Here is a 13,408-nt window from a genome sequence, read left to right as displayed (position 1 = left end):
GTTTTATCATTTTCCCTATTATTTATCCAGTGACCACTGTACATATTGACAAATCCATGTCATCAAACCCCCTATTCTTTCTCTCTCTCTCTCTCTCTCTCTCTCTCTCTCTATATATATATATATATATATATATATATATATATATATGTCATAAACATATATAGAATGTATATGATATATGTTTGTATGTATACATATTCATATGAACATGTATATACATATGAATATGTATATATTTGTATATATGCACATACATGGGTGTATGTATATGCATATTTGTGTATGTACATGTATACTTCTACATACATATGTGTGTGTCTTGGTGTATGTCTATGTATATGCTTGTATCACATCTGAATAATTATATTTCACTGACCAATTAGAGTTGTTCATACATGTTTAATTTTGCCCAGTTCGAATTAAGTTCCTGGTCAAGGACACATCTTTAATGATTATGTAATGAATATTAATTTTCTCTTTCTTAGCATTTAATATTAGCTTATAGTTCTTTCCCTATGAATGGAGGCTTTTATATCCTCACATTCTATGATATTCTATGTTTTTCTATGATGTTATCTTGGTGTATGTATTGTACAGCATATTTATTAAGACATGATTAGTCAAAATATGTAACACGTATGAAAAATGCATTTCATAGCAAAAGTTTTAGCATATGGCTATGAAATTTTTTTCTTTCCCAGATCTAATATTCCTATAGCTGTTTTATATGTGTTTTCTCTTACTAATATGTCAGATGAATACTGGCATCTGTCAGTAACTCATTCTTTGTAATATGGTAAACATCTACTGAATAACAAAGTTTCTTTGTATAAATTTAGTTCAAATTTTCCCATTTTATAATACTTATAAGAAAACTTGAGAAATATAAAGATGAAGGAAAAATATTTCTTTCAGTTAGTATTTGCATGATGAACAGTTATGTAATTTTGTAATGTACTCTATCTGCTACAAAATTAATATTCAGTTTTTTGCTAAGAGTTAGAGCTAAACTAAACTGTAGATATACTGAGAAATATTTATAATACAAAACCATTCTGCTTTAGGTAATTGATATTGTTACCTTCCCCTCTAGAGATCATGATCTCCCCAGGCATTGGTAGTTAGCTATATTTTAGTTATCAGGAATAAATTTTCTTCCTAGGCATAGTATATGTCTTCATTAATCCAGGAATACATCTTAAACATTCATGGGTGCTGGAGAGTTGGCTAAGAGTTTAAGAGGTCCTACCAGAGGTCCTGAGTTCAATTCCCAGCAACCACATGATGGCTCACAACCCTCTGTAATGAGATGTGATAACCCCTTCTGATGTGTCTGAAGACAGACACATCTTTTAAAAAAAAACACACATTCAGATGTGGCTTTAAGCATTGCATCCATTAATTCCATTACAAGAACTAAGATTTGGCAATCATTGACATTTGAGATCATTTTTGAAATCATGAAGTTTTACATAGAAAATTTGTGTTGCTACTACCTGTTGTATTTACATTAACATATCCTGGTGAAAATGAGATATACATATACAGATATACATATCTGAAAAACAAATGTATTCTCCTTACTACTTAATATTATAAGAAACTTTTATAAAATTTACTGGAAAGTTATGGTGAGCCTTAAATGAACTATATGAGAGGCCTCCATGCTGCTATTTTTCCAATGCTCTAGTGGGAATAATACTGTAACTGAATAAAAGCATTCTCATTTCCGAAATTTCTGTCATTTATTCTATAGGAGTAGTAACCAGAGGAACACAGAGGACAACTTCAGAACTAGGGAGGAAGAAGACTAAATGGTCCCACAAAAGGTGCAGCAGTACGGTCCTAGGTTCTTTCTGTAACACATGAAGAGTCTGTCGAAGGGAAAAAGAGATTTACGTGTCCAAATGAGACTGAAGATATCACCAGTGTAGTATGTGTAGATGTAAGATAGCTAAAACTTGGAAGCTTAATGGATATGTACAACACAGAGCCAGATGCTAGAAAAGTTCCTGACATGAACAAGCAGAAGTAAATTTGGATGTGTCACATATATGGGGAGATTTTAAATGTATTTCTGGGATGACCCCTATTGATTATAGTGAAGGATAATTTTTATATGTTCTTGGATTCAGATTGTGAGATTTTTTTTTGAATATTTTGAGTCAGTATTCATAAGGGCATTGGACCGAGCATGGGTAACATAGTGAAGGAGTTAGAGGAAGGACTTATTTATATCTCACATGTTATGTTCCTTCTCGTTTCCCCTCTACAAATTCCCACCCCATTTCCCTCCCACCTGCTTCTATGAGGAATCCACTTACTCTCTCCTTCCTCACTGTCATATCATTCCCCTATACTGGTACATAAAGCTTCCTCAAGCCCAAAGTCTGCACTCCCATTGCTGCCATATAAGGCAATCCTTTGTTACACACACAGCTGGAGCCATGGTTCCCTCCATGTGTACTCCTTGGTTAGTGGTTTAGTCCCTGGGAGCTCTGGGGTATCTAGTTGGTTAATATTTTTGTTCTTCCTAAGGGATTGCAAACACCTTCAGATCCTTCAATCTTTCCACTCTTCTATTGGAATATGCATGAACAGTTCAGTGATTGGCTGTGAACATCTGCTTCTGGATTAGTCAGGCTTTCACAGGGCATCACAGGGGCTATACCAGGCACCTGTTAGCAAGTACTTCTTGGCATCAGCAGTAGTGTGTGAGTTTCCATTCATGCATATCAGATGAATCTCTATGTGAGGCAGTCTATGGATGGATTTGCCTTCAGTCTCAGCTCTATTCTTTGTCTCTGCATTTCCATTAGACTTGAGCAATCCTGGGTTAATATTTTTGAAGTGGGTGGGTGGCCCCATCTCTCAACTGGGGGCCATGCGTAACTACTGAAAATGGATGCTACAGGTTCTCTCTCCACTTTGGTGGTTACTCAAGCTACTATGATCCATCATGGGACCTGGGAGCCACTTGTTTTCCTGGCATATGGGACTTTCTATTAGTTACAACCAGATACACATTGCCAACCAGTAAAGACTTGCATTCATTACCCTGACCCACTGTACTTCTCTCCCCTCACACTTTTCTGCCCTCTTTTCTCCTCCTAGCCTCTCTCTCAGATACTTCCCTCACACTGCATCCTGTAATTATTTTGTTCTCCTTTCTAAGTAGTACTGAAGGATCCACACTGTGGTTTTCCTTCTTCTTGTGGTTCATATTGTCTTTGAGTTGAGTCTTAGTTATTCTCAACTTTTTTCCTTATATCCACTTATCAGTGAGTACATACCATGCGTGTTCATTTGAAACTGGGTTACCTCACTCAGAATGAAATTTTCTATTTCCATCCATTTGCCTGTGAATTTCATTTACTAAATTGCAAATCAAAACAACCTTGAGATTCCACATCACAATAGCTAGAATGTCTAAGATTAAAAATTCAGTCACCAGAAAATGCTGGTAAGGATGTGGGGGAAGAGAAACACTCCTCCATTGCTGGTGGGATTGTAAGCTGTTGAACCTCTCTAGAAATCAGTCTGGTGGTTCATCAGAAAATTGCAGGTAGTATTATGTGATGGATTGTATAAGCCTGGACAAAGGAATAGCCTTGGTAAAGTAGATGTGGGCATGTGCTTAAGACCCCTCTCCTTAGCTACCAGGAAGTCAGTCTGTCTTCCACTAGCAGCATTTAGATGAAGATGTAGAAGTCTCAGCTCTGCCTGCACCATGCCTGTCTAGAATTTGCCCTGCTCCCATCTTAATAATGACCGGCTGAACCTCTAAACCTGTAAGCTAGCCACAGTGAGATGCTGTCCTTTATAAGAGTTGCATTGCTGATGGAGTCTCCTCACAGCAGTAAAACCCTAACTTAGTTATAATATTTAAGAATCCAGCTATATCACTCCTGGGCTTATACCCAAAGATGCTCCAACATATAACAAAGACACATGCTGCACTGTGTTTACAGCAGCTTTATTTATAATAGCCAGAAGCTGGAAACAACACAGATGTACCTCAATACAGGAATGGATGTAAAGCTGTGGTACATTTACTCAGTGAAGTACTACTCAGCTATTAATAACTTCAAAACATGAATAATTTAAATAAACATAAAATACAGTTTGCCTATAGCTTTTACAATTATGCTATGTGTTCTTTGTTTCAGCCCATTCTTAACCTCAATATTGTCTTCTTTCTTAGGAGAAAAATAATTGCGTATCATATTTTCCACTTACATCACTTTTGCTGTGTTCTTCAAAATTTTTCCCCAGCCCATAATCCATTTATTCTAGACTCTATAGTTATTTCAGGTGATCTGTTTACATCTAAGTTTCAATAATGAAAGTAAAAGAAACATGCTCTATTTGTTGTTTGAAGTGTGGATAACTTAACATGTAAACTACTTATAGTGAATTGTGACATTTCACCAATATCACAACACACCACATTCAGCACAAATAGACAAAGACTGTGTTCTTTTAAACTGAAAATAAACTGCTCATAAATCATATTTATCTATTACTTATACAAGACATCTAGAGAGACATAGCACTGTGATTCTAGGTACTCCAACAGTCAACAAAATGCATGAAATCAAATCCAGGGTATATGATTCTGTGAAACCAAAATAACCTTTCTTCAGAGATTAAGAAATTTATCAAATTATTAATTTGTAACCAGTCTTCGGACAATTTTATCCCAAGAATTTAGAAATGTCTCTCACTTATTTGTCCTACTCATAGTTCAGGACCTCTGTATTAGTGACATCCCTATTAAACTTTTTACAGCATAAACTATGCTATGGGACATTTGAGGACAAAAATGATATTTTAACTGAGTCCTCCTCTTCTTGGAATATTAGCTAGGTAGCTTATTTTGACAATCCTCACTATTTCAACCATGGATTATGAACTTTCTGCGTTTACTACAGGGGAAAATGTACTGCCTAAACTCTTGTCTCTGAATGGACTAAGTAAAAGACTCTTTATAAAATATCCTTAAGATTTCTCAAAATTGCAGCTCTCAACAGTCCCTATTTTCTGGGGTCAACATTTCACAAACCACAATTTTGGGGAGTCCCATATCTGACATAATACATATCAGATAATTATATTTTGATTCAAAATATTTATGAAGTAGTGAAAAATATTTTCATGGTTTGAGTTACTTTAATATGGGAATCTATATTAATGTCTCAAAGCATTAGGAAAGTTGAATATCATTCTCCTAGATGGAGAAATCCTAGACCATGCCCATTAAATTATTTTTAGTCTTGATTTTTGTCTTTATTATTGGTATTTAAGATCAAATGTACAGATTTCACAAGCCTTTATAGATTTTTCTTGTGGATATATAAGCCACTTCTAAGACATTTCTTATCCTTGAAGGATATCATAATGACTTGCTGTGTTTTAAATAGTCTCCTTGTATTTACATCGATAAAACTTTGGTCCTTTAATCATTGCTGTTCAGTTTATCTTCACCATGTTTTAATAATCATGGAGAGCCTGAGATACAGGGAAAATGGGATCATAATGTCAGTTCATGTGGGAAGCAAATATAATAAAATATTTAAAATAATGTTATTAAAAGAATATAATTGATTTGTTTCCTATCTAGTGATGAGTAATCTTAAAACATTTATCAGACTGTCATTATTCTATCACTATAAATATATTAATTGTTATTATGCATACAGATCATTTTATACGGCATATGTATTCATTTGAATGTGAGTTTAACAGTAAAAAGTAAAAAACAAGGGGCAAAAGCATGACTTTTCTCAGGCTTCCAATTTGAACATCCTTCACGAGTTCCACTCACCTATTCAGCTTATTCATGTTACCTCATGATAAGCTCCCTATATTAAGATAAAATAAAACATTGTTTTTGCTTCACTTATCAAACCCCTATATGAATAAATATATATACATCAGTCCTCACAGCATGTAAGGGAGTAGGAAGTGGGAAAAAGCTCCCTAGGTAGTACACAGATCCATGAGTTGTCTTAACATTAACTATTGAAGTACAGACAGAATGTTTCAGTGGCTTTTTACAACAGTGTTGTGAGCCTTTTAATAATCCTTCTGCCTTGTGTCAAACATTGTCACTCAGGGTTCTGTAAGTAACCTCATTAAACCAGTGAATCACTCATTAGGTCAGTGAATCACTAACCTAAACTTTATGGAATTTTTATAATTTTTTGATAATCCTGGCTAATAAGACCTTTTTTAATGTCTCCCCATGAAGGACACCCAGCAGGAAAATATGTCCAGACTCATCTGAAATTTTTTCATTGTTATTGGTTAATGGACTTTTAAATTAAATTACATTAAACCAGTATTGAGAGGTGGGCAGGTATTACGGGCATTCACTAAACTTCAGTTTTCAAACTCTTAGACTACTGTCACTCTGTCATCATTCTGATTCAGGGTCAAATGATTTGTGACTGCAGGAACATTAGCAAGCATGATATACAATTACTTTAATATATTTTAGTTGGATTTCTTTTTTTGTTAAAATTTGAAAAAAAAATTAGAAAGCTTCCAAACATTTTCTTTGATTATACAAAATGAAGTATTTCCAAACATATTCTACATTTTAAAAATAGATTTGTGGGTTTCTTAGAATTTTTATATTTACAAGGTTATGAGTTTTCATATATGTGTTTAATGATTTGACATTTGATTAAATGGTTCCACTAAAAACAGGATATTTTCCTTATTGATTTTTCTAACCTTATACTTCTGGCATTATCATTAGAAAAATGATTGATTAGAAATGGGTAGGCAATACACATCTATTATATTTTTAATCTAGAAGCATAAACTTGGGGATAAAATGATTTATGTGATTGTTTTCTAATGTCATTGAAGTTAAATTATTTAATCTCTCTAATTTTCTGGGTCTTTTATTATTATTCAGTTTTGAATTTATGGAAAACTTCCTGTGCCTCCTGTCAGGTAACTACTTATAATTTTTGCATGCAAATATTGTAACATATTGTTTTCTTTGAAGTGAAAATTAACTTTGGCTTACATACCTGTGGATTACAGTTTGAGGTCTTTTTTCCTGAAATTATTGTTGCACTTTCTAAATGAAAAATATATTGTTTTCTGGTTACCACACCATGATGTCAAACCTATAAACTACCATATGGACCTAAAAGGAGACCTGACCATCTGAGTTCCCCAGAGACTTCTTTTCAGATCTTCATCTGGTATCCCGAGCAAAGGGAAAAGTGATGGTTTCCTGGTTAAATATTTGAGGTTTTAAAATCTGGTATTCCTATTAACTATATTTCTCATTTATTTACAGAAGCAATAGTAGCAGCAGCAGTAAAATCAGCAGCAGAGACAGTTTTGGCAGCATCAGAGGAGGAGGAGAAGGAAGAAGAGGAGAAAGGAGCAGAAGCATAAGGAGAAGGACAATCAGGAGGATCAGTAAGAGGAAGAGGACTGGAAGGACCAGAAGGACCAAGAGGACCATGAACACCAGGAGGAGTAGAAACAGAAATACTAAGTGACTTTGTTTAAATTTATGAGAAGATTTTGATGAGGTTGTAATGTTGGTAAACAGAGTATTCAATTATGAAATTATAGTAAAATAACTAAAACCTATCAGAAAGTCTTCAACGTACTGAAAACACCATATAGAATATATAGTTAATCAACTATACCTTCTTTGACCTAATGTACACTTGAACATAATTTCACAATTTTTCTTATCTACTTAACAGTATGGATTTTAGGGTCATGAACTCTAGGTTACGACTGTTTAGATGTGTGCATTTAAAAGAATAATATGTTGATATGTTTTTAATTTTCTATTTCTATCCTTGTATAGCTTCTTTGGAGAAATGTGTACTCTGGAAATTACTTATATAGGTAAGAAAATCTTATTTTTTACTTTCATAGTATGTGTGCATTTCACATACCTGGGTGGTACTTTCTTCTCACTGTAAACTAATATAAACTACACTTACACATATCCTCTTTGCTAGAGTTTTATCAATGCAATTAGAAAGCATTTCAAGACATAGAGAGAATATGAACAGTGCAGAGAATGAGTGCACAGGATGTGTGTGGAGGCCTGAATTGAGATTATTTGTCCTTACTATCAAAATATGGGAACCTTACTTTCATAATATTAGTAGCACCAAGGATTGTCTAGTATCTTTCTCTGAACTAGTGCAAATTATGATGGACTTCTAAGTAGTAGCTATCTTGTTGGTAGAGACAGAGGGTTGGTGAAACAGTTAAGTCTCCTTCAGATAAAATGTAAATGTATTCTCATTTGAATTGGCTAGTCTAGTAGTGAAGAAAGAACTCAGGGTTTTAAATAATCAAGCAAAACATTCTAACACTGGGACACATACTCTTCCACGTCATCATAGGAATATGTAAATCCTACTCTCTTTGGCAAATCCAGCAGATTTCTTTCCACAAAAGAGGGAAGGAAATATTCTGTAGGGATATGTGTCACTTATTTAATAGAGGTATCCACCAAGTTATACCTGTCACATGCCAAACAGTCCATGTAAGTAGATCCTGCTTGGACTGTACCAGTTATCTCCTTCCAAGTTCTACATTTACCAAGTTAACTCTTGGATATTTGTAAAATCAGCTAATAATGCAAACCTACCTGAACGTGTTCTTGAGTGTTTTATATGTGTTTGTTTAATTTAAAAAGCAAATAACCTTACCTGTTACTCTTTTATTTATTGTTTATAGACTTTTAAAATTTATTCTCCCTCTTTTACTCCTCCTGTTGCTTTCTCTCTTTCTTCCCAGGAACAGATTCCTTGTGTGTTTCTCATTTCCATATTTTGATCTGTTTTCTTCCCACTCTCCTCTATAGTAAATTTCCCTAGTACATGATGCATTTTACTATCCTGTTTCCTGTGTTTAGCTCTTGATATCTACTTGCCTCTAAAATACACAGCTGAGACAATGATCTTATAGAGGACATAGTGTCATTGTATCAGTATAAACCCAGTCAAGATCATAAGGGGCACTCTTGCTTTAAGCTAAAAGTGAAATGCAATTTAAAATTATTCTTTCTCTTCTGTGATAGAAGTCATATGTAAAACCATTACATTATTATTCTATCCAATACAATAACTATCAATAGACCTGAAGAAAAATCCTGGATACATTATAATCGTGAACTGAAATGACCTTTCCCTACAGTTTCAATAAGCAATCACACTCTGCAGGTCTAACCAGTCATTTGTCTTCGTGCTTGAGCAGAATGATTTAGATGTATTACCCATTCAATTTAACTGCCTGTCACCAAATAATTCTGTGTTGGAAAAGCTCTCACAATAGCTTTGTACATATATATATGTATATGTATATATATATATATATATATATATATATATATATATGTACATGTATATGTATATGTATATGTGTATATATGTATTACATATATATGTATATGTATATATACATATATATGCATATATATGTATATATATGTATTATATATATGTATATATATATTACACCATGATACTTTAGAACAGAAAATTTGAAAGGAAATGTGGAAACAAAAATTGCTAAGGGAACTGAGTCCCTCCTGATAATTCTAATACCATCAAGAAAAGAATTTCATTGAAATGTCTTGTTACTCAAATAATAAATTACAAATTTGAGAGTGACACTGATGGGGAAACTGTAGAGCTAAATCCCTAACTCTGTATGGACTTAATGGAGGACCTCAAATGCTTCTTCCACAGCCTCCTTAAATATCTCCAGAAGTGCAGGCTCTATGGGTCTTCCTTGTCTTAAATGATAGCCCCTAGAATTTAACAACTGCAATCAAAAATTATACAAGCAGGAGGGGCGGGGCGAGCGCGGGACAAAGGGAAACGAAGCCGGAGCTGCGGGCGCCTTCTCGGCCCGCGGTGTCTCAGATTCATTCTTAAGGAACTGAGAACTTAATCTTCCAAAATGTCAAAAAGACCATCTTATGCCCCACCTCCCACCCCAGCTCCTGCAACACAAATGCCCAGCACACCAGGGTTTGTGGGATACAATCCATACAGTCATCTCGCCTACAACAACTACAGGCTGGGAGGGAACCCGGGCACCAACAGCCGGGTCACGGCGTCCTCTGGCATTACGATTCCAAAGCCTCCAAAGCCACCAGATAAGCCGCTGATGCCCTACATGAGGTACAGCAGAAAGGTCTGGGACCAAGTAAAGGCTTCCAACCCTGACCTAAAGTTGTGGGAGATTGGCAAGATTATTGGTGGCATGTGGCGAGATCTCACTGATGAAGAGAAGCAAGAATATTTAAACGAATACGAAGCAGAAAAGATCGAGTACAATGAGTCCATGAAGGCCTATCATAATTCCCCTGCGTACCTTGCGTATATTAATGCAAAAAGCCGTGCAGAAGCTGCATTAGAGGAAGAAAGTCGACAGAGACAGTCTCGAATGGAGAAGGGAGAGCCTTACATGAGCATTCAGCCTGCGGAGGATCCAGATGATTATGATGATGGCTTTTCAATGAAACATACAGCCACTGCCCGTTTCCAGAGAAACCACCGCCTCATCAGTGAGATCCTCAGTGAGAGTGTGGTACCTGATGTGCGGTCGGTTGTCACAACAGCTAGAATGCAGGTCCTCAAGCGACAAGTCCAGTCTTTAATGGTTCATCAGCGGAAACTAGAAGCCGAACTCCTTCAGATAGAGGAACGACACCAGGAAAAGAAGAGGAAATTCCTGGAAAGCACAGACTCCTTTAACAATGAACTTAAAAGGTTATGTGGTCTGAAGGTGGAAGTAGACATGGAGAAGATCGCAGCGGAGATCGCACAGGCAGAGGAGCAGGCCCGCAAAAGGCAGGAGGAGAGGGAGAAGGAGGCCGCAGAGCAGGCTGAGCGCAGTCAGAGCAGCATCGCCCCCGAGGAAGAGCAAGTGGCCAGCAAAGCGGAGGAGAAGAAGGATGAGGAGAACATCCCGATGGAGACAGAGGAGGCACACCTTGAAGACACGGCGAAGAGCCAGCAGAACGGTGAAGAAGGCACGTCTACTCCTGAGGACAAGAAGAGTGGGCAGGAGGGGGTTGACAGCATGGAGGTAGAAGGGACCAGTGACAGTAACACCGGCTCAGAGAGCAACAGTGCCACAGTGGAGGAGCCGCCCACAGACCCAGTGCCAGAAGACGAGAAGAAGGAGTAAATGTTGCCTTGTTTTATGTGACCTAAAACTTTTTTAAATGAAAAAAAAATGTGTTTTTTGGTTTTAATGATGTTATGTGGTCTGTGTATTAATTATTTCCTTTTCTGTTGATACCATGAAGGTCTTTGAACCCTCAGCATCATAGCCTAATGCCAGCCACTTACCTTTCTTAGCTCTCAACTTGTGAAACCTCAGAACTGAGATTAAACAAGAAAACACCCATCTCTTTTTGAGAACCACCTTGTATGCTGCAGAATCTACTCTTGACAAATGCCTTCCTTCAGCTCACTTGGGTGCTCATCAAAGCCACAGCTTTAAGCGCTCCCAGCCCATCCACAGCTTTCTGAGTACCCTGTCTCGTATACTTATAGAGTGCCCTCTCAAAAACATGAGGATGTCTGTTCACTTGCCCTTTTTATATCTGATGTCAGACACCAGGAGTTGTCTTATAGGGCAGGGTGTAGCCTGAAACTAGCGGTACACAGATCAGACAGTGTAGAGATGTCTCCCGTCAGAGGGGAGGGGAGGGGAGTAGTTACTGCTGTGGATTCCTCACTAGACAGGAGCTGCGTGTCTGTAGCGCTTCTCAGTGTTGTTGATATGGGATATGTTCTGGGAAACTCATCCTTACTGTACAAGGGAAAAGAAAGACTTCTTTACCAGATTGGTTTTCCAAAGACATGATAGACAGCAGTGCTTAAGGAATGGAATATTACAATGGACTATAGACTTCACAGTGATTGGCCATTCCAAAAGGAAAACAGGAATTACGTTCATCCACGTGAGCATACTTCACAGTGATGAAAACCTCATGGCTCGAGATCCATAGATCAGAGCTGAACCTACCTTTTTGATAATCGCTTTAGTGGTCTTAGAGACTAGGAACAAGATAGTTTGTAACGTGTGCGCCCTAAAATCTAGACTAGATTTTTACTGAATAGTGGTATATATGATGGTATATGTTTCTTAAAGGTCCAAACATAATAAAGAAATTAAGACAAAGAAAAAAAAAATTATACAAGCAGTCATTTCTTCCTACCTTTAAAACTCTTGGTAATTATCTTTAAAATGAAGAAACTGAAGACAGACACATGAAAAGATGTGCACACAAGTACACAAAAAGTAATACCTAGCATTTAAGAATGAGGCTTCCTGTTTGCAAGGAGAAATGCAGGTTGCCATGGGATGGAATAAAATCAGGATCAATATGTAAATCTGAAGGATATCTGGGACAGTATAAATAATCTTCAAGTTTTAATCTTTCTTTAATATATGCTCAAATTTTGCCCTTCATAGCTAAGAACTCAGTGATCCTATAGATGGCTATAGCTGTTATAACATTGCCTTCTTCCTCTTTAAATTTCTAACATATCTGCATATTTTTAAAATGCTTCTTCAATTTAAAATATATATATTTATATATATATTCATATATATGAATCATATTCATATATATATATATGAACAAAGCTATGTGAACATACAAACATGTGCATATACTTTTGTGTATTACAACTTTGATGCATACTAAAATAGTATATATTTAAATACATAAACTGTTAAATGAAAATTGATTGTATTATATTTAAATACTGCAATTATTATTTCCAAGGTTAAGTCTAAGCAAAATGTATATTGATTTGATGGATTATTATTTTTTTCTCTTGAAAAATCTTTAACAACAACAACAATAATAATAATAATAACAATTAATAATAATCTTAATAGTAATAATGGTCAAATAAAATTTAGTAGGGGCTTTAGGTAAAAACATCAGTAATAATACAAGGAGTGACCAATTGGACACATCTGTTTTTCACATATCAATACATGTTCAGATATATAGTACATAACAAACAATTGTAGGGGTCCTAAATATAATAAACAAGGGATGTCTTGTAGTCTCCTTTAAGATAGTCTGAAGGAAAATGAAAGAAAATCCTGCTTATGAGATAGATAAACACAATCCTAGAGCAGTCTTGACTGGACACTGTCAATACACATCTTCTGATTACTGTTACTACTTCCACCTGGATACCATATAAACTGTTTTCAGGTACCATGTTAACAAATAAATGCTTGAGAGCTGTGGAATTATGTACCCTGTAAACAGTGACTGTCTACAAAGCGACCAAATGTCTCGATGGTATCAAATCTTAGGCTATATTCCCCACAAAACATTCATTTTCTGAATGGATAGACTAGA

General features: G+C 35.8%; 1 pseudogene; it reads left to right on the top strand.

Annotated features, from left to right (window-relative positions):
- Window positions 1-9,891: 9,891 nt before the first annotated feature.
- LOC114636702 lies at window positions 9,892-12,204 on the top strand (annotated as a pseudogene).
- The last annotated feature ends 1,204 nt before the right edge of the window (window positions 12,205-13,408 follow it).

This window comes from Grammomys surdaster, unplaced genomic scaffold, assembly GCF_004785775.1.
Source record: "Grammomys surdaster isolate TR1022 unplaced genomic scaffold, NIH_TR_1.0 124821, whole genome shotgun sequence".
NCBI lineage: Eukaryota > Metazoa > Chordata > Mammalia > Rodentia > Muridae > Grammomys > Grammomys surdaster.
The sequence above is the reverse complement of the archived record's forward strand: the minus strand, read 5'-3'. Positions and strand labels throughout refer to the sequence as shown.